General features: G+C 40.0%; 1 long non-coding RNA gene across 1 annotated transcript in view; it reads right to left on the bottom strand.

Moving 5' to 3' along the window:
- Positions 1-11,998: 11,998 nt before the first annotated feature.
- The window catches only part of LOC114024355, a 41,356-nt gene continuing 30,557 nt past the window's right edge, over positions 11,999-22,797 (bottom strand). The window contains exon 4 of the long non-coding RNA XR_003566896.1: positions 11,999-12,081. This is a non-coding gene — a long non-coding RNA (uncharacterized LOC114024355). The remainder of the gene's footprint in view (positions 12,082-22,797) is intronic.

Genomic DNA, 22,797 nt, shown 5'->3' with positions numbered 1-22,797 from the left:
CCATATCTATAAGAGACAAGGTCATTGTTTGATTCTGCTGAGACAAATGATGATTTCCTCCCTCCTCATTCTCGTCTTCTTTCTCTTATCCCTTCTAAGGGAGAGTGAATTTCTGTTCCAAAATTTTATGGTTCTTTAAAGTTATGTTTACACACTGTTTTAATAAAAACAGATGCTGGATGGATAAGGGATCAACGCTACCTGTTGTGGATTATGTGCTTCATTACTTATGAAAGAAAAACGGACAGTGGCTAGCTGAATTTGAGCTCCTTGAAAGTAGGAACTGCTTTTGTTTCATGCCTTTCTCTGCATCCTCAGTGCTTAACAGAGTGCCTGGTATTTAATTAATGCTGATGGACTTGCCTTGAATGTCAGGGTGGAAGAAGATTTTTCTCCTCCCTCCTCCCACTTAGGGCTGAATTAAATGGGACACAGAAGAAAGCTATGAATACACATGTAAAACATTTTATGGGAATCAAGATGTACCTAAATAATTGGAGAAATATTATTTGCTTGTGGTTAGATTGAGCCAATGTAATAAATATGTCATCACTACCTAAATTTACTTATACAGTGAGATGCCAATCTACTACCAAAGGATTACTTTAGAGAATTAAAAGAAATAAAATTCACCTGTAGAAATAGGTCAATAATCTCAAGGAAAATAATGGGGGGAAAAATGAGAAAGAAGAGACCTAGCAGTACCAGATTTCAAACCACACTACAAAGCTATAATCATCAAAACAATTTGGTCCTGGGTAAAAAATACAAAGGAACAGATTAAATATACAACATACAGAAGCAAATCAGCATAGTAGCTTAGTGTTTGATAAATGTAAAGACCTAGGTTACTGGGGTAAGAACCCACTATCTGACAAAAACCATTAGGAACACTGCAAAGAAGTCTGACAGAAAATAGGTATAGAATAGCATTTCATACTCCATACTAATGGTGTCAAACTCAAATAAAAATGGGGACTTAAATAAAATAGGGATCCCGGCAGGTTGCATAATGACTTAGAAAACCACTTATTAACATTATTTATGTTCTACCATATTTTTATTTATTTTGTTAAATATTTCCCAATTACATTTTAATCTGATGCAGGAGTGCTGCAGCTGTTGCCCAATGGCTCTTTTTGAAACCTCTGCTTAATACTAAGATAAACTCCAAATGGGTTTGTGATTTAGACATAAAAAAAGTTTAAACACAACAAAAAAACAGTTTAAACATAAATTAAAAGTACAAGGAAGAAATTGCCTTTCAAATCTATAGACTGGAGATCCATTCATGACCAAACAAGGAACAAAGAAGATCAGAGAAGGATAAAGTAGACAATTTTGGTTACAAAGAATTTAAAAGTTATCGCACAGACAAAACTAATGGAGATACCTAGGAAAAAATTATTCTAGCAGTTTCTCTGAAAGATTTTCATTTCTAAGTTATATAACTTAGTGTAATTTATGAGAATAAGAGCCATTTCCCAATTGATAAATTGTCAAAGGATACTTAGTCATAAGAAACAAATTCTCTAAACCATTAATTAGAGAACTATAAATTAAAGGAACTCAAAGGTTCCATCTTACATCCATCAGATTGGCAAAGATGACAAAAAAGGAAAATGACAAATGTCATTTGAATGACATGAAATGAAGGGCTATGGGAAAACAGGCAAATTAAGCACACTTCTGGTAGACAAACGAATTGGTATAACCATTCTGGAAAGTTGCCTGGAACTTGCCCTAAAAGTTTCTAAAATGCACATACCCTTTGTCCCCATTATATTTCTATTAGTCAATAAGCCTGGCACTCTATCCACTATGCCACCATTCTCTTTTCCCCAAGTCCTCTTCTCAGGAATTCTTAACTATCCTATTAGTGTTGAAGACACCTCCATTTTCTCAGTGCCCCCAGGCTCACAACCTAGGAGTTAACCTCAGTTTCTCACTGTCTCTCCCCCCTTCCCCTTCTCCAACTAGTTGTCAAGGCCTGTCATCTCTGCTTTTGTAACATCTCTTTTAACGCGTCCCCTTTCTCTCCTCTGGCACTGCCAACACTGTGCTGCAGTGCATCATACCTGCACAACTGCAACAGCCTTCTATTTGGTTTCCCCGCCTTAAGTCTCTCCCCTTCACTCAGCTGTCAAACTGATCTTCCTAAAGAGCAGGTCTCCCCATGTCATCCTCCCTCCCCATTCTATAAAGTTCAGTGGCTCCCTGTCACCTACAGGATCAAATATAAAATACTCTAGTCTTCAAAGCCTTGTGTAACATGGCCCCCTCCCACCTTTCCAGTCTTCTTACACTTTATTCCCCTTCATGTACTATGCAGTCAAGTGACACTGGCCTCCTGGTTGTCCTCACACAAGATACTCCATCTCCAATGCTGTCCTTCCTCATCTCCTCATCCTTGTTGAAACAAGGAGCTTCCTTCAAGTACCAGCTAAAATCCCACCTCTTCAGGAAGCCTTTCCTAACCCCCCTTAATGCTAGTGTCTTCCCTCTGTTATCTTCAATTTATCCTCTATATAGCTTATTTGTACAGTTATTTGCATGTTGTCTCTCCCATTAGACTGAGTTTCTTGAATGCAGAGCCTATATTTACATTTATATTTAGATAGCACACTGTCTGAAACATAGTAGGCTCTTAATCAATGCTTGGTGACTTGAAGAATGCTAATCCTTCAAAAGTTCACTCAGTATACCTCCTCTATCAGCCTTCACACTCCTAGCTGGTATGTACAAAATGATTAACAGGATTGTGCCTGGGGCTCCTATCCCTTCCTGTGGCAGAGAATGCCAGTACACTCCATCTGGCCTCTCCCTCCCCCAAGACAAACTGTGCCTCACCACATGAGAAGGAAAGTGGGGCAAAAAGTGTGCTGCCTTCTATCTGAGGTATAGATTACGGACACCCAGACTATAAAGTTCAGAACACCTTCCTCTCCCCACTCTCCACAAAAAGTAGTTGACACTGACTGAGCCCGGTCTAAGAAATAAAAGAAGTGCCAGACAGAAAATGTGGTAAGGGGCCAGCACTGTGGTTACACTGGGCCTGCAAAGAAAGAAAACTGAAACTCAGCTGGAGCTACTCCGGTCCATCTGGAGACCAATTAAGTGTAGGCAGAATTTCCCTAACACGGGAGAAAATGGACAGTTTTGCAATCCAACTTTGGTGTTATAACCACCAGAAAAGAGGGAGAAGTCAGAAAGTGAGTAACAAATTAACATTAGGGGAAAAGGCTAAAACACCAAAAAGTGCAAGAAGACAAATAATTCAATAAAAAAAATCAGAACATGAGCAGATAAATCATCAATCAGGATCCTACAATCAGAAGGAAGCATCCTTTTTCCTAACCTTCTAAGAGATCACAAAGCTCTTTTAACAAATATTGTAATATAAAGCAAAATGAGGAAATGGAGAATCCTGTGGATTTCCCCAAAGAGCATGGAATAACAAGAAATTCCACAATGATTCAAAAACAAAATGAAATTCATAATAAACTGGGAATGAATGTCAGAATTTGGAAGTATCAATGAAAAAAAATTTAAAGTCAATTAGCAGATTTGAAAAAAAAAAATCCAGAATGGATAATTTCTTTAAAGATAGACTAATAGATTTGGAATACAAAAATCTGAAATCAATAAAAATCCAATAGAAGAAAAACAAAAAGCAACACTATAAAAAGAAAACACGACTGCTGCTACACAAGCCAAAGTGACTGACCTCAAAGACAGTATTTAAAGAGCTCCTAGAAGAATATGACAAATCAAAAACTTGAACAACATAATGCAGGAAATAATACAAGAAAACTGCCCAGAACCTCTAGATACAGAGGAAAAAACCACCAATTTTAAGAATCCACATTTCACCTCCAGAATAAAACCCTCCATTTCAAATGCCAAGACATGTGGTTAAATTGAACAATTTCAATAACAACAAATTTTGCAAGTTTTAAAAATGGAATCAACTACCTCAGGAAGTGGAAGACTTCCCATTACTAGAGGTCTTCACAATGAACAGGTGACGACTTTTAGGAATTTTGTTGAGAAAACTGCTCCTGAAGTAAACGTTAGAGAGACGAGAAGAATTCTGAAGTCTCAACTGTGAGTCTGATTCCATGTAGTAAAGAGAACATTCTCTTTGGTTTCCTGTGCTAATGTAAAAAGTCACCAATAATCATACCAAGGTATGGTATGATAAAAAATGTGTGTGCAATAATACACTGGCCTTACATTGGCTACCCCAACATGGCCAGAAACAGCTCCAAGGACAGCTAACCAAACTTTCCTGTCACCACACCTTAAAGACGCCATTCAGAAGGTCCTCCCTTCTCTACATGGAGGACATTCATTCCCTGTGACAAAAGGGCCACCCAAGATTTTTGTTACTTGTTTTCAATTATTGTTGCTGCATCTTACAGGTAGGCATGACTCCCCTGGACCAAATGGAAAGAGCTCCTTCTAACAACTGCTGAAGAGGATTTTAGATTATAATTTTCCAGCCTGGGTCATACTTGAATTCTAATTAGTAAACGCTAACTAGAATTTTTTTCTGCTTTCCCAACAGATTGTCTTATTTCGTTAGCTTTCACTATATACCATTCAGACTATTTATTCCACTAAATGAACTTAGCCATTTACTTTGCCAAAATGTGAATCCTGAACTAGATTTAGCTGTTTAACTTAGTACTTTTTCAACTGTTTTAAACATTATTAATCATTATTAATGTGAAGTTATGTAAATGTTGATTGTCACAAATGATAAATCAGATGGTGCGGAACTAGGGAAGGCTCCAGATTGGGATTCATTAACTAGCTCTGTGACTTTGGGCAAATCTCCTAGCTTCTCCAGGCCTCAGATTCCTCATCTGTAAAATGAACTGGCCCAGATGATCTCTAAGATTTCCCTGGGCTCCAAAATATCATGAATCTCTGAATCTGTGCTTAGAACAGAGCTGTGTGCAATGGATGGACAAGCGTTTATTGGTTATGTACCACTGAGAGATGTAGTGCAGCATAAGACACAGACCTTGCCTCTCAATGAACTTACAATGCAGAAAGGCATAGTAACAACTAGCAAACAATATAAGATGGTATATGACAAGTGCTAAGTTGCATGGTATAGACTCTCAGTGCAGTAGTTCAGAGAATAGACAGCTCAACAAGAAAAGGAGTAATTAGAAGAGCCATCGCAGAGTCAGGTGGAACATAAGCTAGGCTTTAGTAATAGCAGTTAACATTTATACAGCACTTTAAGATTTGCAAAGTGCTTCAATGGATCCTCAAAACAATGCCATGAGGTAGGTACTATTATTATTATCCCTGTTACACAGATAAGGAAACTGAGGCTGCAAGGTTAAGTGACTTGCCCCAGCTCACACAGAGAATAAGTTTCCTAGGAAGATTCTGAACTCCGGTCTTCCTGACTCCAACTCCAGTGCTCTATCCCATATGCCATCTAGCTGCCTTAAAGGAGGGGCATGGTTTAGACCTAACTGCAAATGTTCAGACTCAACAGAAAGCTTTTATTATTGTTGTCATTGCTGATAAAACAGGTACCTCAAGGGTAGACCCATAAGAAGGCTTAGACTCATTCTGCTTCACCCCAGAGGGAATGAACTAGGAGCAACTGGTAGAAGAAAGGAAGGTCGATTTCAACTTCATTTAAGGAAAAACTTCCTAAAAAGTACATAACCAATAATGTCCATTCATTGCCCACAGCTCTGTTCTTAGCACAGATTCAGAGATTCATGAAATTCTGGAGCCCAGGGGAATCTTAGAGATCATCTGGGCCAGTTCATTTTACAGATGAAGAACCTGAGGCCTAGAGAGGCTAGGAGACTTGCCCAAAGTCACAGAGCTAGTTAATGAATCCCAATCTGGAGCTTTCCCCTGCACCACACTGTCTTAGAAAAAAAAAAAAAAACCTTCCAGAAAAACTGCCCCAAAGTGAAATATGCTGTCTCAAAAGGTAATTCCAGTCCCATCACTACAGGGTGGGTAGAGGCTGGATGACAGTGGGAATACTAGTTCTCATCACCAGAGTCCTTGGCAATGTTAAATGATTCAGCATCAGAAACCATTATGTTTTTATCAGTGGAAACAGAATTAATGAAGAAGCATGACCATCTGCTTTGCTGCTGCACCCTATGGACCATGAGACTTTTCTACCTGACTTGCAGCTGAAATCTATATATGTAGTCTTCCCCTAGTATAATGGGAGCTCCACGAGGGCACAGACTGTCTCACTTTTCTATTTGCATCTTTAGTGTTTAGCTTCCCCTATGTGTTCATAAGGACTTAATAGATGGTTTATTCATTAATTCATGCTAAAGAATAGATTCCTGCTCAGACATAGGTTTATTTATTCAAGACACATTTATTAAATACCTACTATATACAGAGCCTTCGGTAGCTGTCAAAGTTCAGCTATATCATCCTTAACCTTTTGTAGCTTATAGTCTAGTTGAGGGATAAGGCATACACATAGCTATAACATATGATAAATGCATTAGAACATTGCAAAACAAAGTGTTGTGTGAGTTCTAAAGAATAAGGACATTAAGAATGGGGAAGGGATAAGATCAGGGAAGTCTTCATGGACAAGATGGTATTTTAGTTGGGCTTTTAAGATGGGTGAAAAATCAGGGCAGCTAAGCGGCGCAGTGGAGATAGCACTGGCCCTGGATTCTGGAGGACCTGAGTTCAAATCCAGCCTCAGACACATAACACTTACTAGCTGTGTGACCCTGGGCAAGTCACTTAACCCCATTGCCTAGCCAAAAAATAAATAAACAAATAAAGATAAGCGAAAAATCAAACAGGTTAAAAGAGCAAAGGATGACAACCTAGGGATGGACAACAGTGTGAACAAAGGCATGGAGATAGGAGGCCACAGGCCTTATTTGTGAGTCAGGGATAGACTGGTTTGTCTGGAAAGTAAAAAGTACATGGGGGATTATGATGAGATGGTTAGATTGGATGACTTCTGGAGTGTCCCAACTGTGAGATTCTATTTTTATGATGTTAAGATAATGCTGATGACCAAACCTAAAGAAATGGGCTGTCAAACATATAAGGCAATATAACTGGTTGTTTAAAAAAACCAAAAAAAAAAAAACCCTGTGCTGGGAGATGGCCCCTGTTCTAGTCTTATCTTTGCTAATAACTAATGCATACCTTTGAACAAATTACTTAACCTCACTAATGTTTCAATTTCTCAGCACATAAAAGAGGTATAATACTTGCCAACCTTACTCTAGAAGAATGTTATGAGGAAAATTGAGATAAAATATGTGGAGATATTAAGACATTTTTTTTAAAAATTATAATTAAATTTTTAGGATTCATCCTTTTTCATCTCGATGCAACTTCTAACACTACTGAAAGCCCCCTCCTCCCAGAATATATCTCCTCCCTGGGTTTCAGTGACACTGTTCTCTCCTGACTCCCCTCCTACCTTTCTGAGGACTCCAGTCTCCGGTATCATCTCATCATCCTGTCTTCTCTCTGTGAAGGGGTGTACTACAATGTCTTGTCAGAGTCTTCTTTGCCTCTTCCCCAATGGTAATCTCACCAGCTACAGTAAATTCCATTAGCATCTGTAGTCAGGTAACTCTCAAACCTGCATACCCTACATTGCTCTCCTAATCCTGAGTCCTACAGTCAACTGCCTGCTGGATATCACCTCAGAATGTCCCTTAGCTATCTCCAACTCAACAGGTCCAAAATAGAAGTGTTTTGGTTTTTTTTTTTTGCATTTGAATTAATCTATTTAAATGTTTATAGTTGCAAAGCAAACGTAATTCTTTGAACTTGTGTTTAACCTTGACTTTTTCAATTGGGGGCAAATCTTCACACACAAGCAAATCCAAGTTAAACTAAACTGCATTTTTGTTATACTGAAATCCACAGCCCACATGCTGATACTGCACTCGATGTTCATTTAAATGTTTTTCTATTATTAACGATGTGCTAAAGAGAACTTCTCCCAGGGAATGATGGCGCTGAGTCAGCCCACGACAAGGGCAGACAAAGGATGCCATTCTTGCAATGGCTTCAAGGTCTGAGAGCTCCAAACCTGAGTTGCAGACACTCAGCTGAGATTCTTCTGTTCCTAAGGAAACCCCAAAGTAAGCGGCTGCTGCAGACCTAACATTCCCTGCATACAAATCGGCCTGAGCTCCTCCTGGGGTTCGCAGGTCTTCTTGAATGAACGCAACTTTTGGAAGAAATGAAGGCGGTCACACCTCTTCAAGAGGTAGGCTGGACGTTTGGGCCAAGGGCGGGCCTAGACGACCCCTTGGAAACGGAAGCAGTGGCTGGCGATCTCCCACACCACGTCGGTCAGCATGGCCTAGGCCTCAGCAGGAACTTCTGGTGGAAACAGCTCGGCCTGCTGCCCTCGAACTTGACCGAGCTGAAGATGACCACGAGCACCGTGGCCTGGCTAGGAGACATTTGCTTGTGTCCGATCGGCAGTCCAGCACGTGGATCTGGGGCTAGCTGGACAGCAGCGCCTCCAAGAACACGCTCAGGGCCCCAGGAGCGCGGCAGGCCTGGTCCACCGAGGTCTGGAAATCCACCAAGGCCGCCATCTGGTCTTCCATTCTAATCACCAGGGACAGGCCTCAGGTCTCTCGGAGTGGGGGGCGGGGTGTGAGGGAAGGGAGGGATGGGGAGCCCAAGCGGAGGCAAGGGGCAAGAAGAGCCCCGGGGAAAGGCAGAGGAAAGGGAACGTCCAACCAGAAGTGCCCGGGAGCGGGGCCTCTGGGAAGCCCCTCTCCCAGGAAGCCCCTCCTCTACGAAGCTCCCCCTCCCACAGGATAAGGGCTCCAGGAAGGGAAGTTCCACCCCCCAGGAAGCTCCTCCCACACAAAAAAAGACTTCCAAGAAAGTCCCCTACAGAATATAGTTTCAGGAAGCTCCTCCCCCAAGAAGCTCCTCCCCCAAGGAAACTGCTCCCTTAAGAAGCTTTTCCCACAAGAAATGGGCTCCAGGAAGCTTTTCACTTGGGATAAGGGTTGCAGGAAGCTCCTCCCCTAAGAAGGTTCTCTTACAAGCTTCTCGCCATGAAGCTCCTTCCACAGGAGATTCCAGGTAGCTCCTCCCACAGAGTAAGAACTCCAGGAAGCTCCTCCCTCCAAGAAGCTCCTCCCACAGGAAGAAAATTCTAGGAAGCTCCTCCAATAGGGTAAAGGACTCCAGGAAGTCCCACCCCACAGGAAGGGGATTCCAGGAAGCTCCTCCTGTCCCGTGCTTAGCACCTTGGTTCAACTGTATTCAGTTCTGCTTTTGACCTCTTAATCATTATTTTCTTACCAAACTTTCCTTTCTTCCTAATTTCCTTATGCATACAGATGGCCCTAAAAATGGCATCCATCTCCCAGAATTGTGGTGAGGATCAAATGATTGCAGATAATTGCAAAGCACCTAGCATAGTGCCTGGAACAAAATGGTGCTCCAGAAATGCTTATTTCCTTCCTTAGTTTTCTTCCAACCTTAGAGTCATCCAAAGCTCCCTTATCTCATCATTTCTCTCCAATACGTCACCAAGGCTAAGGGGCATGTGACTCCTCTCCGCACACCACCTCAGCACAGGTTCTCACCAGCTCCAGCCTGGACTATTGCAATAGTTCCCTAAAGGCTCTGCCTTCTCTTTCCAATCCATCCTCCACACAGCTATCAAATTGTTATTCCTAAAATACAGGTCTGGCCCTGTCACTCTCTAGCTCAAGAAGCTTTCTATGAATTGTAGGATAAAATACAAACTCCACCCTTTGGCATTTTAAATCTCCTCTTAGGCTGTGAGTTCCTTGAGGGCAGGGATTGTCTTTTGCCTTTCTTTGTTTGGCCTGCACTTAATGCAGTGCCCAACACTTAGTAGGCATTAGTTGACAGACTTAATAATCTAGAAGTTGCTGATTTTCCCAAAATTTACATCATTTATCATCATAAAATAGCTGGCTTTTTTTTTTTTTTTTGGCTAAGCAATGGGGTTAAGTGACTTGCCCAAGGTCACACAGCTAGTAAGTGTTATGTGTCTGTGGGCCGGATTTGAACTCAGGTCCTTCTGAATCCAGGGCCAGTGCTCTATCAGTGGATAGAGCCACCTAGCTGCCCCTAATAGCTGGCATTTTACAGAATGTTAAAGTTTGCAAAGTGCTACACAAATATTATTTAATTTTATCCTCACAACAGCCCTGCAAGGTATGTGTCATTATCTCCATTTTACAAATGACAACAGTGAAACACAGGTTAAGTAACTTGCCTAGGGTCACACAGCTAGGATCACATTACTACACTGATTTAAAGCCCTGGGTTGTAGCCATACTGGCTTACTTGGTAATCTGGTGATCCCACCTTCTGCCTCTATGTGCTTTTGCACAGACTATCGCCTATGCCTCTATTAGTCTCCTTCCTCACTTCCTCCTCTTTCAGTCCCTTGCTTGCTTCAAGGCTCAGCTCAGGGTCCCTGAACACTGCTCCCCCCCCCACCTGTTAGTGCTACTCCCACAAATTTACATTTACAGTACATTATATGTGTGTATATATATATATATATATACACACACACACACACATATATACATATACATACACACACACATATATATATTTATATATACTTTGCATTAGATTCCTCTACCACCTACCCAGTAGAATGTAAATTCCTTGAGGGCAGGGATATTTTATTTTTTTTATTTTTCAGCCCTGGCGCTGGGCCTTCTACATAATAGGCTTGATCATCATAAATGGTGGGTGAATTGCTGACATGAATCTTTATAGTTTCCAGGCTTATGATTAGAAACCTATTCATGTAACTTGATTCAGATGAATCTTAAAGCTATAGATTTGGGGTGTGTATTCCCCTTCCTCCCAAACCTACTATGTCTAGTGGTGATGGAAATACTTTTTTTTTTTAAATCCTTCCTCTTCTGTTCTGTTGGACAGAATCCTAGTAGCTTGAAAATATCCGTGTATCTCTTTCCCCAAGTGTAGGGTAGGAGGTCTCTTGAGCACCTTTATAGTAATTTTTCAGTCATGACCCACTCTTTGTGACCCCATTTGGGGTTTTCTTGGCAAAGATACTGGAAAGGTTTACCATTTTCTTCTCCAGCTCACTTTTCAGATGAGGAAATTGAGACAAACAGGGTTAAGTGAGTTGCCCAGAGTCACACAGCTAGTAAATGTCTGAGGTCAGATTTGAACTGAGGTATTCCTGACTCCAGGCCTGGCATTCTATCTACTGTGCCAGCTAGCTCTCCACCTGTAATAATACAGTCCATAAAATATATGTTTTGTCTCTAAGCAGAAAATGGAAGTTTCTCAGTGAGAAAAAGGCATGCTGTGAAGTCTAGATTTCCAGTATTTCCAAAGTGTGAGATCAAATCTTAACTGCATTTAGGAGTTAATCTAATGTTAGCAAACTAGTAACTTTTATTGAGTGTGCTTGGGTGTGATACTAGGTGCTGTTGAAATACCACATGTGATAGCTTGCTGGGTTCTCTGAAGCAAGCAAAATTTCTTCAAATGCTTGTGAACTCAGGCCAAAGCCACAGCATCATTTACTCCTAAGGACAAGCTTTTCTGCAAATCGCCACTTTCTGAGAATTCCATGGATTCATAGAATGTTAGAGTTGGAAGGACCTTTGAGATCACCAGATCCACACCCCTCACTTTACAAAGGACAAATCTTAAATCAGGGAGAATCTCTGGCCTATCACAGTTTAGCCCTTTGTGGACCTCCCTGTGAAACAGGAGCAAAGATACTATTGAGGTGCGGTCCAGTTTGGCATCTACATGAATCTACATCTACAGTAAGATTAAAGAGAGCTTTCCTCTGCAGTGAGACGAGTTTACTCTCTGACAGGAGACCACAGGATCAGAAGTCTCAAGGTGAAAGAGACCTCTGAGGCCATCTCCTTTAATTCCCCTCATTTTACAGATAAGAAAACTGAGGCAGAGGGAAATTAAGTGACTTGCTTAAGGTTACACAGGTAGTGTCAGAAGTAGGATTTGAACTCAGGTCTTCTACTTCAGAGCCAGTGTTCTTCGTTCTGTCCTGTGCTTGAAGACCTGTGTTAAATGAGAAATAACAAAGCCAAAGGGCATAGATATATAACCATTATAAAGGTAGATTTTTATTAGCCAAAGCATCTTTAAACCTGAACTGACCAAAAACACCCTCCATGAAATTATAGAAAGAGTAGAGGTAGGGAGACAACATTTTTTTTCTTCTATTTCTTCTTCCACACTAAAGGAACAGCATTTCTAGGATGCTCCATGAAAGCATTTCCTATTCCAGGTATGACCTGGGCTTAACTGGCCAAATATCCAACCAGTGTTTTCCCTGCCATCCCTCTCCAATATCTTCTTCCTCTCTTTAAGAGTGGCTTTGGAATATGGGTATGTTGGCATATATTTAACAGCCAGCTCTCTGTGGGGGAAAATGTAGGAAGGATATACTTTTAAGTTTAACCTGCATTATTAATTAATTAATAATTAACTTTCTCCATCACTTTCTTAAGTCTAGACAGTTAACAGAACAACAAATCAAATCCTCATTTGCAGTGTTTGCCAAATTCCAAGGTGTAAACGTTCATATTCAAACTGAAAAATTTAACAATCTTCTCACAATCCTGATGACCTGGTTCCTGGAAAATATTGGAGCTTATCAAATTGATGGACCTAATCTCTGCTATCTACTATAAACAGATTGGATCTTGGGTCTTGGGATGTGTATGTTATAGTTGACAAGTTATATGAATTTTTTTTTTTGGTGAGGCAATCAGGGTTAAGTGACTTGCCCAAGGTCACGCAGCCAGTAAGTGTCAAGTGTCTGAGGCTAGATTTGAACTCAGATGACAAGTTATATGTTAGTTGGCCAAATCTAATGAGATGATTTTTAAGGGGGATACATGTTAAATCCTATACAGAGGCAGTATGGCTTAGTGGATAGAGCACTGGATTTGGACACCTCCATCACTGTTTAATAGCTGTGTGGCCACAGGGGAAGGGGAAAGGAATAAGTATTTATATAGTGCCTACTATGTACCAGACACTATGCTAAGCATTTTTCAAATATTATCTCATTTGATCCTCATAACCACACTGTAAGCTAGGTGCTGTTATTATCCCAATTTTGCAGTTGAGGAAATTGAGGCAAACAGAGGCTAAGTGACTTGCCCAGGGTCACACTACTAAGTGTCTGAAGCTGGATTTGAACTCATCTCTTCCCAACTCTAGATACAGTGCTCTATGCACTGTGCCACTTAGAAATGAAAACAACGTAGACATAATATAAAATGTACTACCTTTGGGGTAAGGGTAAGGGGTGAGGGTAGTGAATTTTCTCTTAAGGGAGATCTTCAAGTGGAAGCCGGATGGCCCCTCGCCAAAGCTGTTGTTGAGAGTCCTGCTTCCAAAAATGACTGGACTAGCTGAGGTCCCTTACTTAACTTCATTAGTTAAATTAAGTTAATTCCCCGGGGCCATAATACCCTGTAACTCCAGAAGAGGCAGCCTAGAGAGATTTTTAAACCCTCCTGATAGAAGTTAACCAGACAAAAGTGCCTGTGGTTAGTGCCTGTTGTTCCATACTCTGGATCCAGAAAGGCAGAGTCAGCATCGATGCACCTTAGATGATGCGCTCTCTCTGTCTCTGTCTCTGTCTCTGTCTCTGTCTCTGTCTCTCTCTCTCTCTCTCTCTGTCTCTCTGTCTGTGTGTCTCTCTCTGTCTCTGTCTTTCTGTCTCTGTCTTGTCTGTCTCTGTCTTTGTCTTTCTCCCTCCCCAACACACACATATTATATTTTAGAATATAAAATAAGAAGTGCTCCCTTTGACATTCAAAGTCCTTGAAAACTTGGTCTTCACGTGCTTTTCCAGTCTTCTTATACCTTCATGACCCTCACTTACCAGCGACACTAGCCTCCTTGCTGTTCCTCTCTTAAGACACTCTGTCCCCTGACTCTGGCCATTTTCACTGGCTAGTTCTTAAACCACAACTGGTTACCTTGAACGCAGTGCTATGAACATAGTGGTAGGTTTCAGTCAATACTTTAGGAATTAGAATGATTGTATTTGACTCCAACAGACCTAATCTCTGCTATGTACTATAAACAATTGGAACAAGGATTACATCACCCCTTCCCACCTTGGCCTTCCAGTCTTATGTGAATGGTTAACTCTAACTCAGCTAATTATTGACATTCTTATAGAAAAACATGGGTAGATGACGTGATTTTAACCTTTAGTCCACATAGCAGGTTGCATACCCATTAGTATTAAATTCCTTTGCTGGTCTGATGCCCTCAGCTTTGGAGTTCTATTTTATATTCAGGATGTATATATATATTTATACACACACACACACATACACACACACACACACACACACACATATGTATATATATGTATATGGAATTATCTGGAAAAACATTTTTTTTTCTTTCCTGACTTCGGTGAGAAAGCTGGGTGCAGTTTTAACTGTCCCTAGATTAAGTTGGAGCATCATTCATTAGGAGAGTATTGGTTATTTAAAAAGCACAGCTCAGAGCTACACGCTCACCTTCCTTCTTCAGACTCAGACAAAAGTAAAAAGGGGAAATAATAACAATTCAATACAATGCTTTAAAGTTTACAGAGTGTTTTCCTCACAACACTTCCATAGGGTAGTGATTATTAGATTTATTATAAGTGAGTATTAGAGAGGTAAAGTAATTTGGCCAGAATCACATACAGCTAGTAAATGTCAGAGGCAGGAGCTGGCAGAGACTTTAAACCTGGAGATCTGTGAATTTGTATTTTTTTTTAAAATTTTGATCATTATATGATTGGTTTCCTTTGTAATTCTGTGTATTTTATTTTATGCAGTTAAAAAACCTACTATTCTGAGGAGTCCATAGGCTCCATCAGATTGCCAAAGGGTCTATGACACCAAAAAGGTTAATTTGTTTATGAAATAACCTTTTATATCTAAGTCATGTATCTATTTGGAGCTTATCTTGGTATATGGTGTGAGGTATTGCTCTAAACCTAATGTCTGCCAAACCTGTCCAGTTTTCTCAGCAATTTTTGTTGAATTGAATTCTGCTATTATTTTTTCAGCCTCTCTAAATAAACTTTTGGCAGTTTGCTTGGTATAGTACTAAATAAGTAAATTAATTTCAGTAGTATTGTTATTTTTCTTGTATTTTCCTAGCCTACATGATATTCCACCATTTATCTAGGTGTGTCTTTATTTCTGTAATGAGTGTTTTACAGTTATATTCATAGAGGTTTTTTTGTGTATCTTACTAGGTACACTCACAAGTATTTTATATATTCTATAGATATTTTATTTTTTTAAAACACATTTTATTTGTTTTAATCAACCAAAATTTGCCTTCTCACTCCCGCAGCAATTGAGAACACAAAAAAATCAATCATTAACAACAAATAATAATCAATCAAAACAAATTTCTATATTGGTCATGTCTAAAAATATCTTTATTTCAAACTGCATTTTGAGTTCTTCACCTTTCTATGATGAGGTGGCTACCATGTTTCTCCATTAGTCCTCTGGAATTGGGATTGGTCATTATGCTAAGAGATCAGAGAACACGGTAGTATTCCATCATATTTTATATACCATAACTTAATCATCCATTTTCAAATTTATACCCCACCCCACTCAAATTCCCATTCTTTGCCACCTCAAAAAAAAAAAAAGTATAAATACTTTTGTACATCCTTAGAGTTTTTTGAGTTTAGAACTAACCCTTCCACACACAAGCCTATCTGTCCTCTCTTTAATTCCTTCTCCCCCCTTCTCCACTTTCTATCCTATTTCCCTGTTGAGTGAAGTGTATTTCTGTACACAAATTGGTGTGGTTGTATATGTATTCTTCCTTCTTTTGACCAGTTCAAATGAAAGAGAGGTTCAAGTGTAATCCATGCCCCATCATGTTTTACTCCCTACTTGTGTAGATGTTTACTTGTGCTCTCAATTTTGTAAGATAGCTTTCCTGACAAGTCTAAATTTGGTTCTGCAGCTTATATCCACTGTTCCTACCCTCTCAACCTCAACCTCAACCTCTAAATCTACCCTCTCAATCAAGTTGTTGTTGTTGTTCAGTTGTTTTCAGTTGTGTTTAACTATTCATGACCCCTATTGGGGGTTTTCTTGGCAGAGATACTGGAGTCATTTGCCATTTCCTTCTCTAGCTCATTTTACAGATGAGGAAACTGAGGCAAGCAGGGTTAAGTGACTTGTCCAAAGCCACACAGCTAGTAAGTGTCTGAGGCCAGATTTGAACAGGAAGATGAGACTTCTTAACTCCAGGCCTAGCACCCTATCCAGTGAGCCACCTAGCTGGAAGCATAATCCCTCTTCTATATAGACAGCCCTGCAAATACTTAATGTCCCCCCAAGTCTTGTCTTCTCCAGGTTGGCCATCTCCTAGTTTCTTCAACTGATCCTCATATGATGTAGACTTAAGGCCTAATATGACATGGACCATTATGGAAATGATAATAGTTACAACAAAAATGCATGTTTTTAAAAGTAGGTGTAAGGATGGCAGCTAGACCTATGAATTCGTTTGGTATAGGGAACTTCCAGGTGAGAAAATTCCCTCTACCAAAGGGATTTTTAAATATTTTTTTCTTCATTTTTTTAAACCTTCTAAAAATTTATTTATCTATTTTTAGTTTTCAGCATTCACTTCCACAAGATTTTGAGTTTCAAATTTTCTCCCCATCTCTCCCCTCCCCCCACCCCAAGATGGCTAAATTTTTTTCTTTAAATACATTGTGTGGTATCAATAATGGTACATCTGGGGCTTCCACTCTATAATTTCCCCCCTTTTTTCTGATTTGAATATAATTTTAGTTCATCAGTTCTTTATATGTTTGAAGAAGAAATATTCTCTTTGGCCTTTTATTTTTCAGATGTTTTTTAAAAAATTTGTGCCTTCTTACTGAATTTTTTTCCAGTTTTTATATTTTAAGTCCTGTTTATTAAAAAAATAATTTTTTTAAATTTAAAAAATGTTTTTATATCTTGTTTGGGTAGTGCCCTCTTTCAGGAACAATCTGGAGTTTTTATCCAGTTTTATATTTTAATCTAGTTTTAATCCAGTTTTTATATTTTAAGTCCTGTTTATTAAAAAAAATAATTTTTTTTAATTTAAAAAATGTTTTTATATCTTGTTTTAGTCTCTTTTGGGTAGTGCCCTCTTTCAGGATCAATCTGGAGCATGCCTAAAACTATAGATACAAAATGACTGCTAAATATTATATTAAATATATGTTGATGAGATAATGTACGTGGGCAAATGATTTTGATTTCTTGGGCGCTATTGCCTAACTTAGACTTAGAGGGTAAAACTAAGGACATTATAAAAGAAATGAAAAGAAATGTACAGTTAGAGGACTGCAATGTAATTCACAGCAAGAACGAGCCAGAAAATGTTATGTGAATTACCAAACCCATTTGAGCTTTTGAAAATTCCCAGCAGGGGCAACTAAGTGGCACAGTGGATAGAGCACTGACCCTGGAGTCAGGGGGACCTGAATTCAAATGTGACCTCAGACATTTACTAGCTGTGTGACCCTGGGCAAGTCACTTCATCCTGATTACCTCAAAAAAAAAAATTCCTGATATACTGACAGCCTTCCCACTCCCACACACAGTTCCCTATCAAAGAGAAGTAGTTACATAGGAAAATAGAAGCCTTGATAATAAGCAAATGGGACTTGCCACAAAGAAACCGAGAGGTATATTTGCCCCTGCAAAAGAAACCTCAGCCGTAGGCAAAGTCAGAGGCTAAGTCTCCTGTGGAAGAGAAAGGAACTTCATGTGTGAGTAAAACTAAAATTTTGACATATTATTGCATTGGAGTATCATAGACCTAAGTTAGGAACCTTCTCTGGAAGGTTCTATAGAAAAACACCTCCCAAGTTCCAAACAACTAACTTAACACATGAACTTCCAGGACATAACTCATTGATAATTTGGGCCTGTTTGCAGTATAGCATTGCTATCTAGGTGGTACAGTGTATAGAACACCAGACCTAGAATCAGAAAGACCTGTGTTCAAATCTGGCTTCAGACATTTACTAGCTGTGTGATCCTGGGCAAGTCATTTAACTCTATATTTGCCTCAGTTTCCTCATCTGTATAATGAGCTGGAGAAGGAAATGGCAAATCACTCCAGTATCTTTGCGAAGAAAACCTCAAACAGGATCACAAAGAGTTAGACACGACTGAACAACTGACCAACAACAACAACAAAATAGCATTAAAATTGTTCATGGTGTAATAAAGGAGATTTTGTGTCCTAAGCTCTTCAGCATGTGCTTTGTTGAGTATCAACAACTGAAGGCCTGGGGTATGGCCTAGGACCGTGGGCTAGGGTGGCTGCTGTCTCCAAGGTTGAAGATTTTTTAACAGGACCTGTGATCACTGAGGAGAAGCTCCCACCGAGAAGCCCCAGTTCTAAGAGCATTGCCTGCAGGCACTGGAAGTCACTTAATCTTGTCAAAGGTGGGACTTAACCAGGGTCTTCCTATCCTCTAGACCTGTCCTCCAGCCAGATCATTATTGCAGATCAATTGCAGATCATTACCTCTACTCTAAATAAACGGCTCTTTGAATGATTTTTTATTCTGGTTCCAGAATAGGGACAAATAGAATATCATGAGCTTCTCTGATCGTGATAGAATATCATGAGTTCGTCCATGAGCGCCACAAAAACAAATAAACTCCCTTTTCACTCCCATAAATTATAGATAATCTCTGGGACTTCCTCCATCTTCCAGAAATCCATTGGCTTAGAGGGAGGATTGTTTGGCAAACATAATAAAGTACACAGTTCTATTATTGTTCTTTTAATAGAAGTTCATCCATGTGAGTCTACTAATGTGACAAAGAAGATTAAAAAAAGCTAATGTGATCTTTATGTGCATTTATCAGAGATTAGGATCCAGAAAGGAAAAGGTGAACTCTGCTCAGGGCAGACCACAATTGAAATATTGTGTTATGTATATCAGGAAAGACATCTGGCCGCCACACTGGAGAGTATCCAGAGAAGGGCAACCAGGGTGGTTAGTAAAGGGCCTCCAGGACATGCCATACAAATTAAGTGAAGGAACCTGGGATGTTTAACCTGGAGGGAAAGCCTATGGAAAAGGGATTAGATGTTTCTATTTGGTTCCAGAAAAGCTATTGAAGTTTCATAGGGGCAAATTTAGGTTTGTGGTCAGGAAGAAAAAAATTCCTAACAATTAGAACTTTCCCAAAGTGGAAGGGGTAGCTTTGGGAGGTAGCAAGTTTCCCCTAATTGCAGATCATCCCCAAAGCCTACGTGACGGATGATTAGGAGTCTTCATGGGAGAATTCATTTCAGGTATGGATTAATCAGGATCTGGGTGCACAGAACTCTGAGGTTCTGTGCTCCTTTCTATTGACTCACTGCCCCTTTTTTCAAATATGAAAACTGGGTGCTGGCAGTTCATTTTACTTCTATGCCACTAATTCTAATTACAGTTTGCCAGAGCACCTTGACATATTCTCCCCCTTGGCTCAAATGACAACCATCGGTGATATACTACTGCTTAAAAACAGCCTCTTTCTGCCCTTCCAAAAGTCAGAAAGCCATCTGTCCAGCCTGGAATGGATCAAATTCAAAATGAAATGAATTTAGTATTCCATTTGTTCAGATAAAATGAATGAATTTTTATAATTTACTGCATTCAGGCTTAGAGCATTGTGAAGGCTAGCTGTTGACACCTAGTGGCTAGCCACATGAACTGCAACAATGACCAAGAGCCCCTGCTTTTCTTTCCCGTTCTAAGACTTTCTAAGATGACACACTGAAATAGAAGACTTTTACAAATCTTAACAGTCACACAGATGATTCCCTTATTACGTTGCATTTTAAAAGGGCTCCCCTAGAGAATTCAGCATTAGATTCCCTTTGTAGTATGCTGGGACTGTGAGTTTATTTTTTAAAAGTCCTATGTACTTAGCCAACCTTATGAAAACTTGAAGTTTTGTTGTTCAGTTGTACCTGACTCTTCACGACCTCATTTGTGGTTTTCTTGGCAAAGATACTGAAGTGGGTTGCCATTTCCTTCTCCAGATCATTTTACAGATGGGGAAACTGAGGCAAACAGGTACAATGACTTGCCCAGGGTCACCCAGCTAGTAAGTATTTGAGGCCAGATTTGAACTCAGGAAGCTGAGTCCTCATTCCAAGCTGAGTGCTCTATCCACTACACCACCTAGCTGCCCAAACCTGAAGTTACTAGGGGCATAACTCTATATGAGGTTAAGTGCTGCAAGAGCTCAAAGACGAGGTAGTAAAGAGTATTGGAGTCTACAGACCTGGGAAATAGTGGGCTATTGCAAGAACACTTAATGGCCATGAATGACCATGGTCAAACCATTTACCCGCTGTGGGTTTGTTTCCCCTTCTGTGAAATGGGGATAATAATAGCACCTACTCTCACAGAGTTGTTGTGAGAATCAAATTAATGTATGTAAAGCGCTTTACAAATCTTAAGGTGTTATACAAATACCATTTATTACGATTGTTTGTATTACAACAATAATATATAATTACATAATTGAGGTTATCCTCCTCCTCCTCCTCATCATTTTGAGTCAAAGAACGTGGACTCAAGTCCTGTCACTATTCCACGTGTCACCTTGTGCAGCATCTTCATCTGTAAAATGAGGTGAAAAACTAAGGTCTGTTCCAATTCTAAATCTGTGATCCTAATCCTGACTTTACCCCTGACGGCTTGTGAACTTGGGTACATCTCTTTATAGTCTCTCAATTTCTACATCTGCGAAATGATTGGATCAGATGGTGTCTTCCAGATGAAGACCGTGACCTGAGTCCTGGCTTTGCCCCTGAGTCATGAGCCGTGATCTTGGGGAAGTTATTTCATCTGTTCTGTGCCCTCTATGGGCAGCTAGGTGGCATAGTGGGTAGAGCGCAGGACCTGGAATCAGGAAGACTTGAGTTCAAATCCAGCCTCAGATACTAGCTGTGTGAGCCTGGGCAAGTCACTTAGCTCTGTTTGCCTCAGTTTCTGGAGAAGGAAATGGGGGGCAGCTAGGTGGCGCAGTGGATAGAGCACCAGCCCTGGATTCAGGAGGACCTGAGTTCAAATCTGGCCTCAGACATATAACACTTACCAGCTGGGTGACCCTGGGCAAGTCACTTAACCCCATTACCTAGCCAAAAAAAAAAAAGAGAAGGAAATGGCAAACCACTCCAGTATCTTTGCCAAGAAAACACCAAAGGGGGTCATGGAGAGCTGGATAACAAAAATGCTCCCATTTCCCAGTTTGTAAAATGGTTGGACTAGATCAGCAGTTCTTAGCCTGGGGTCTACAGGCACCTTTATGTGGATAGATTTTGAGAGGCCTGTAAACTTGGATGGGGAAAATATTACCTCTTTATTTTCACTAACTTGCAAATGAAATTTAGCATTTCCTTCAATTTTGGATTAAAAACAAAACAGAATATTATTCTGAGAAGGGGTCCAAAACAGACTACCAAAGGATTCCATGACACACAAAAAATTAAAAACCTTTGGACCCGCTGATCATCCGAAGGTCCCTTCCAACTCTAAAATCCTATAAATCTCCCATTATACAGGCAGCGTATATAATAAGAAGGTTGGACAACACGACCTCTGAGGTCTCCTCCAGGTCTGAAATGGGACTGACTATGTTTGGGACTATACTATTCCAGTAGCTTGGAGGAATGAAGAGAATCTAAAAATAGAAGGAGACTGGAATTTGCCCTCAGTAACCCTGCTAGAACAGGGACTAAAGTGGGACAAAGGTGAAATGGTCAAGGGGAAGTAACCTCCTCTGCTTTGCAAACCTATCTCTGAATTATGCTCCAGCAATAATCCTAGATAATTGCCCCTTTGACCTGCCAGAGTTGTTGATGGCTGAGGATGAATCATAGAATTTCAGAACTGGAAGGGACATGTAGGGATATTTAATCTAATTCTCTCCCTTTACAGATGAGCAAACTGAGGCCCAGATAGGCAAAATTACTTGCCCAGAGTCTCATAGAAAACTATAAATAGGTCCCAGATAGCTAGATGTTGTGGAATATAGGGCATAGGCAGGAAAGGCAACGCATGGAATTAATGTAACAGAGAAAGATGAAAAGAAACAACTTTCCACCAGAGAAGGAGAAGGAGTTTTAATCTCAGGTTAATTCAATAAACATTTGTACTATGTGCAAAATGGCTATAAAACTGTATATGAGAAAGAGAAGGTGTTTTAATCTCAGGTCAATTCAATAAACATTTATTAAGTACCTACTATGTGCAAAGTGGCTATAAAACAGTATATAAGAAAGTTAAAGATCCACACGCTGTGAAAGTTTTCATCAAAGGGTGTGAATAATCAATCACTTTACCACAGCAAGGTTAGATATTTGTTAGAGGGATGATTTAGAACGTTCCTCCAATTCTAACATTCTGGGACTACATAGTATTTGAACAAATAAACTTGAGATGAGAGCAATGAGGCCATGGATTCAGGATACCCTGGCAATGGGCTTTGGAGAAGAAGTTACTCTTTAGGGCACTTGCTCTGGATAGAAAAGCTGTTCAGAAAGGGTCTCTGCCCTCAGAGATCATAGAACAAACAGATTCACTCAGGAAACATCCCCATAGCATTTGGAATAGTCAGCCAGTCAATCAATAAAAATTTATTAATTGATTACTATGTGCCAGACACTGTGGATACAAAGAAAGGCAAAAACGCTGCCCCT

The sequence above is a fragment of the Vombatus ursinus genome, unplaced genomic scaffold (genome assembly GCF_900497805.2).
Source record: "Vombatus ursinus unplaced genomic scaffold, bare-nosed wombat genome assembly UNPS02014821.1, whole genome shotgun sequence".
NCBI classification, from domain to species: domain Eukaryota; kingdom Metazoa; phylum Chordata; class Mammalia; order Diprotodontia; family Vombatidae; genus Vombatus; species Vombatus ursinus.
This window is presented reverse-complemented; position numbering and strand designations above follow the sequence as displayed.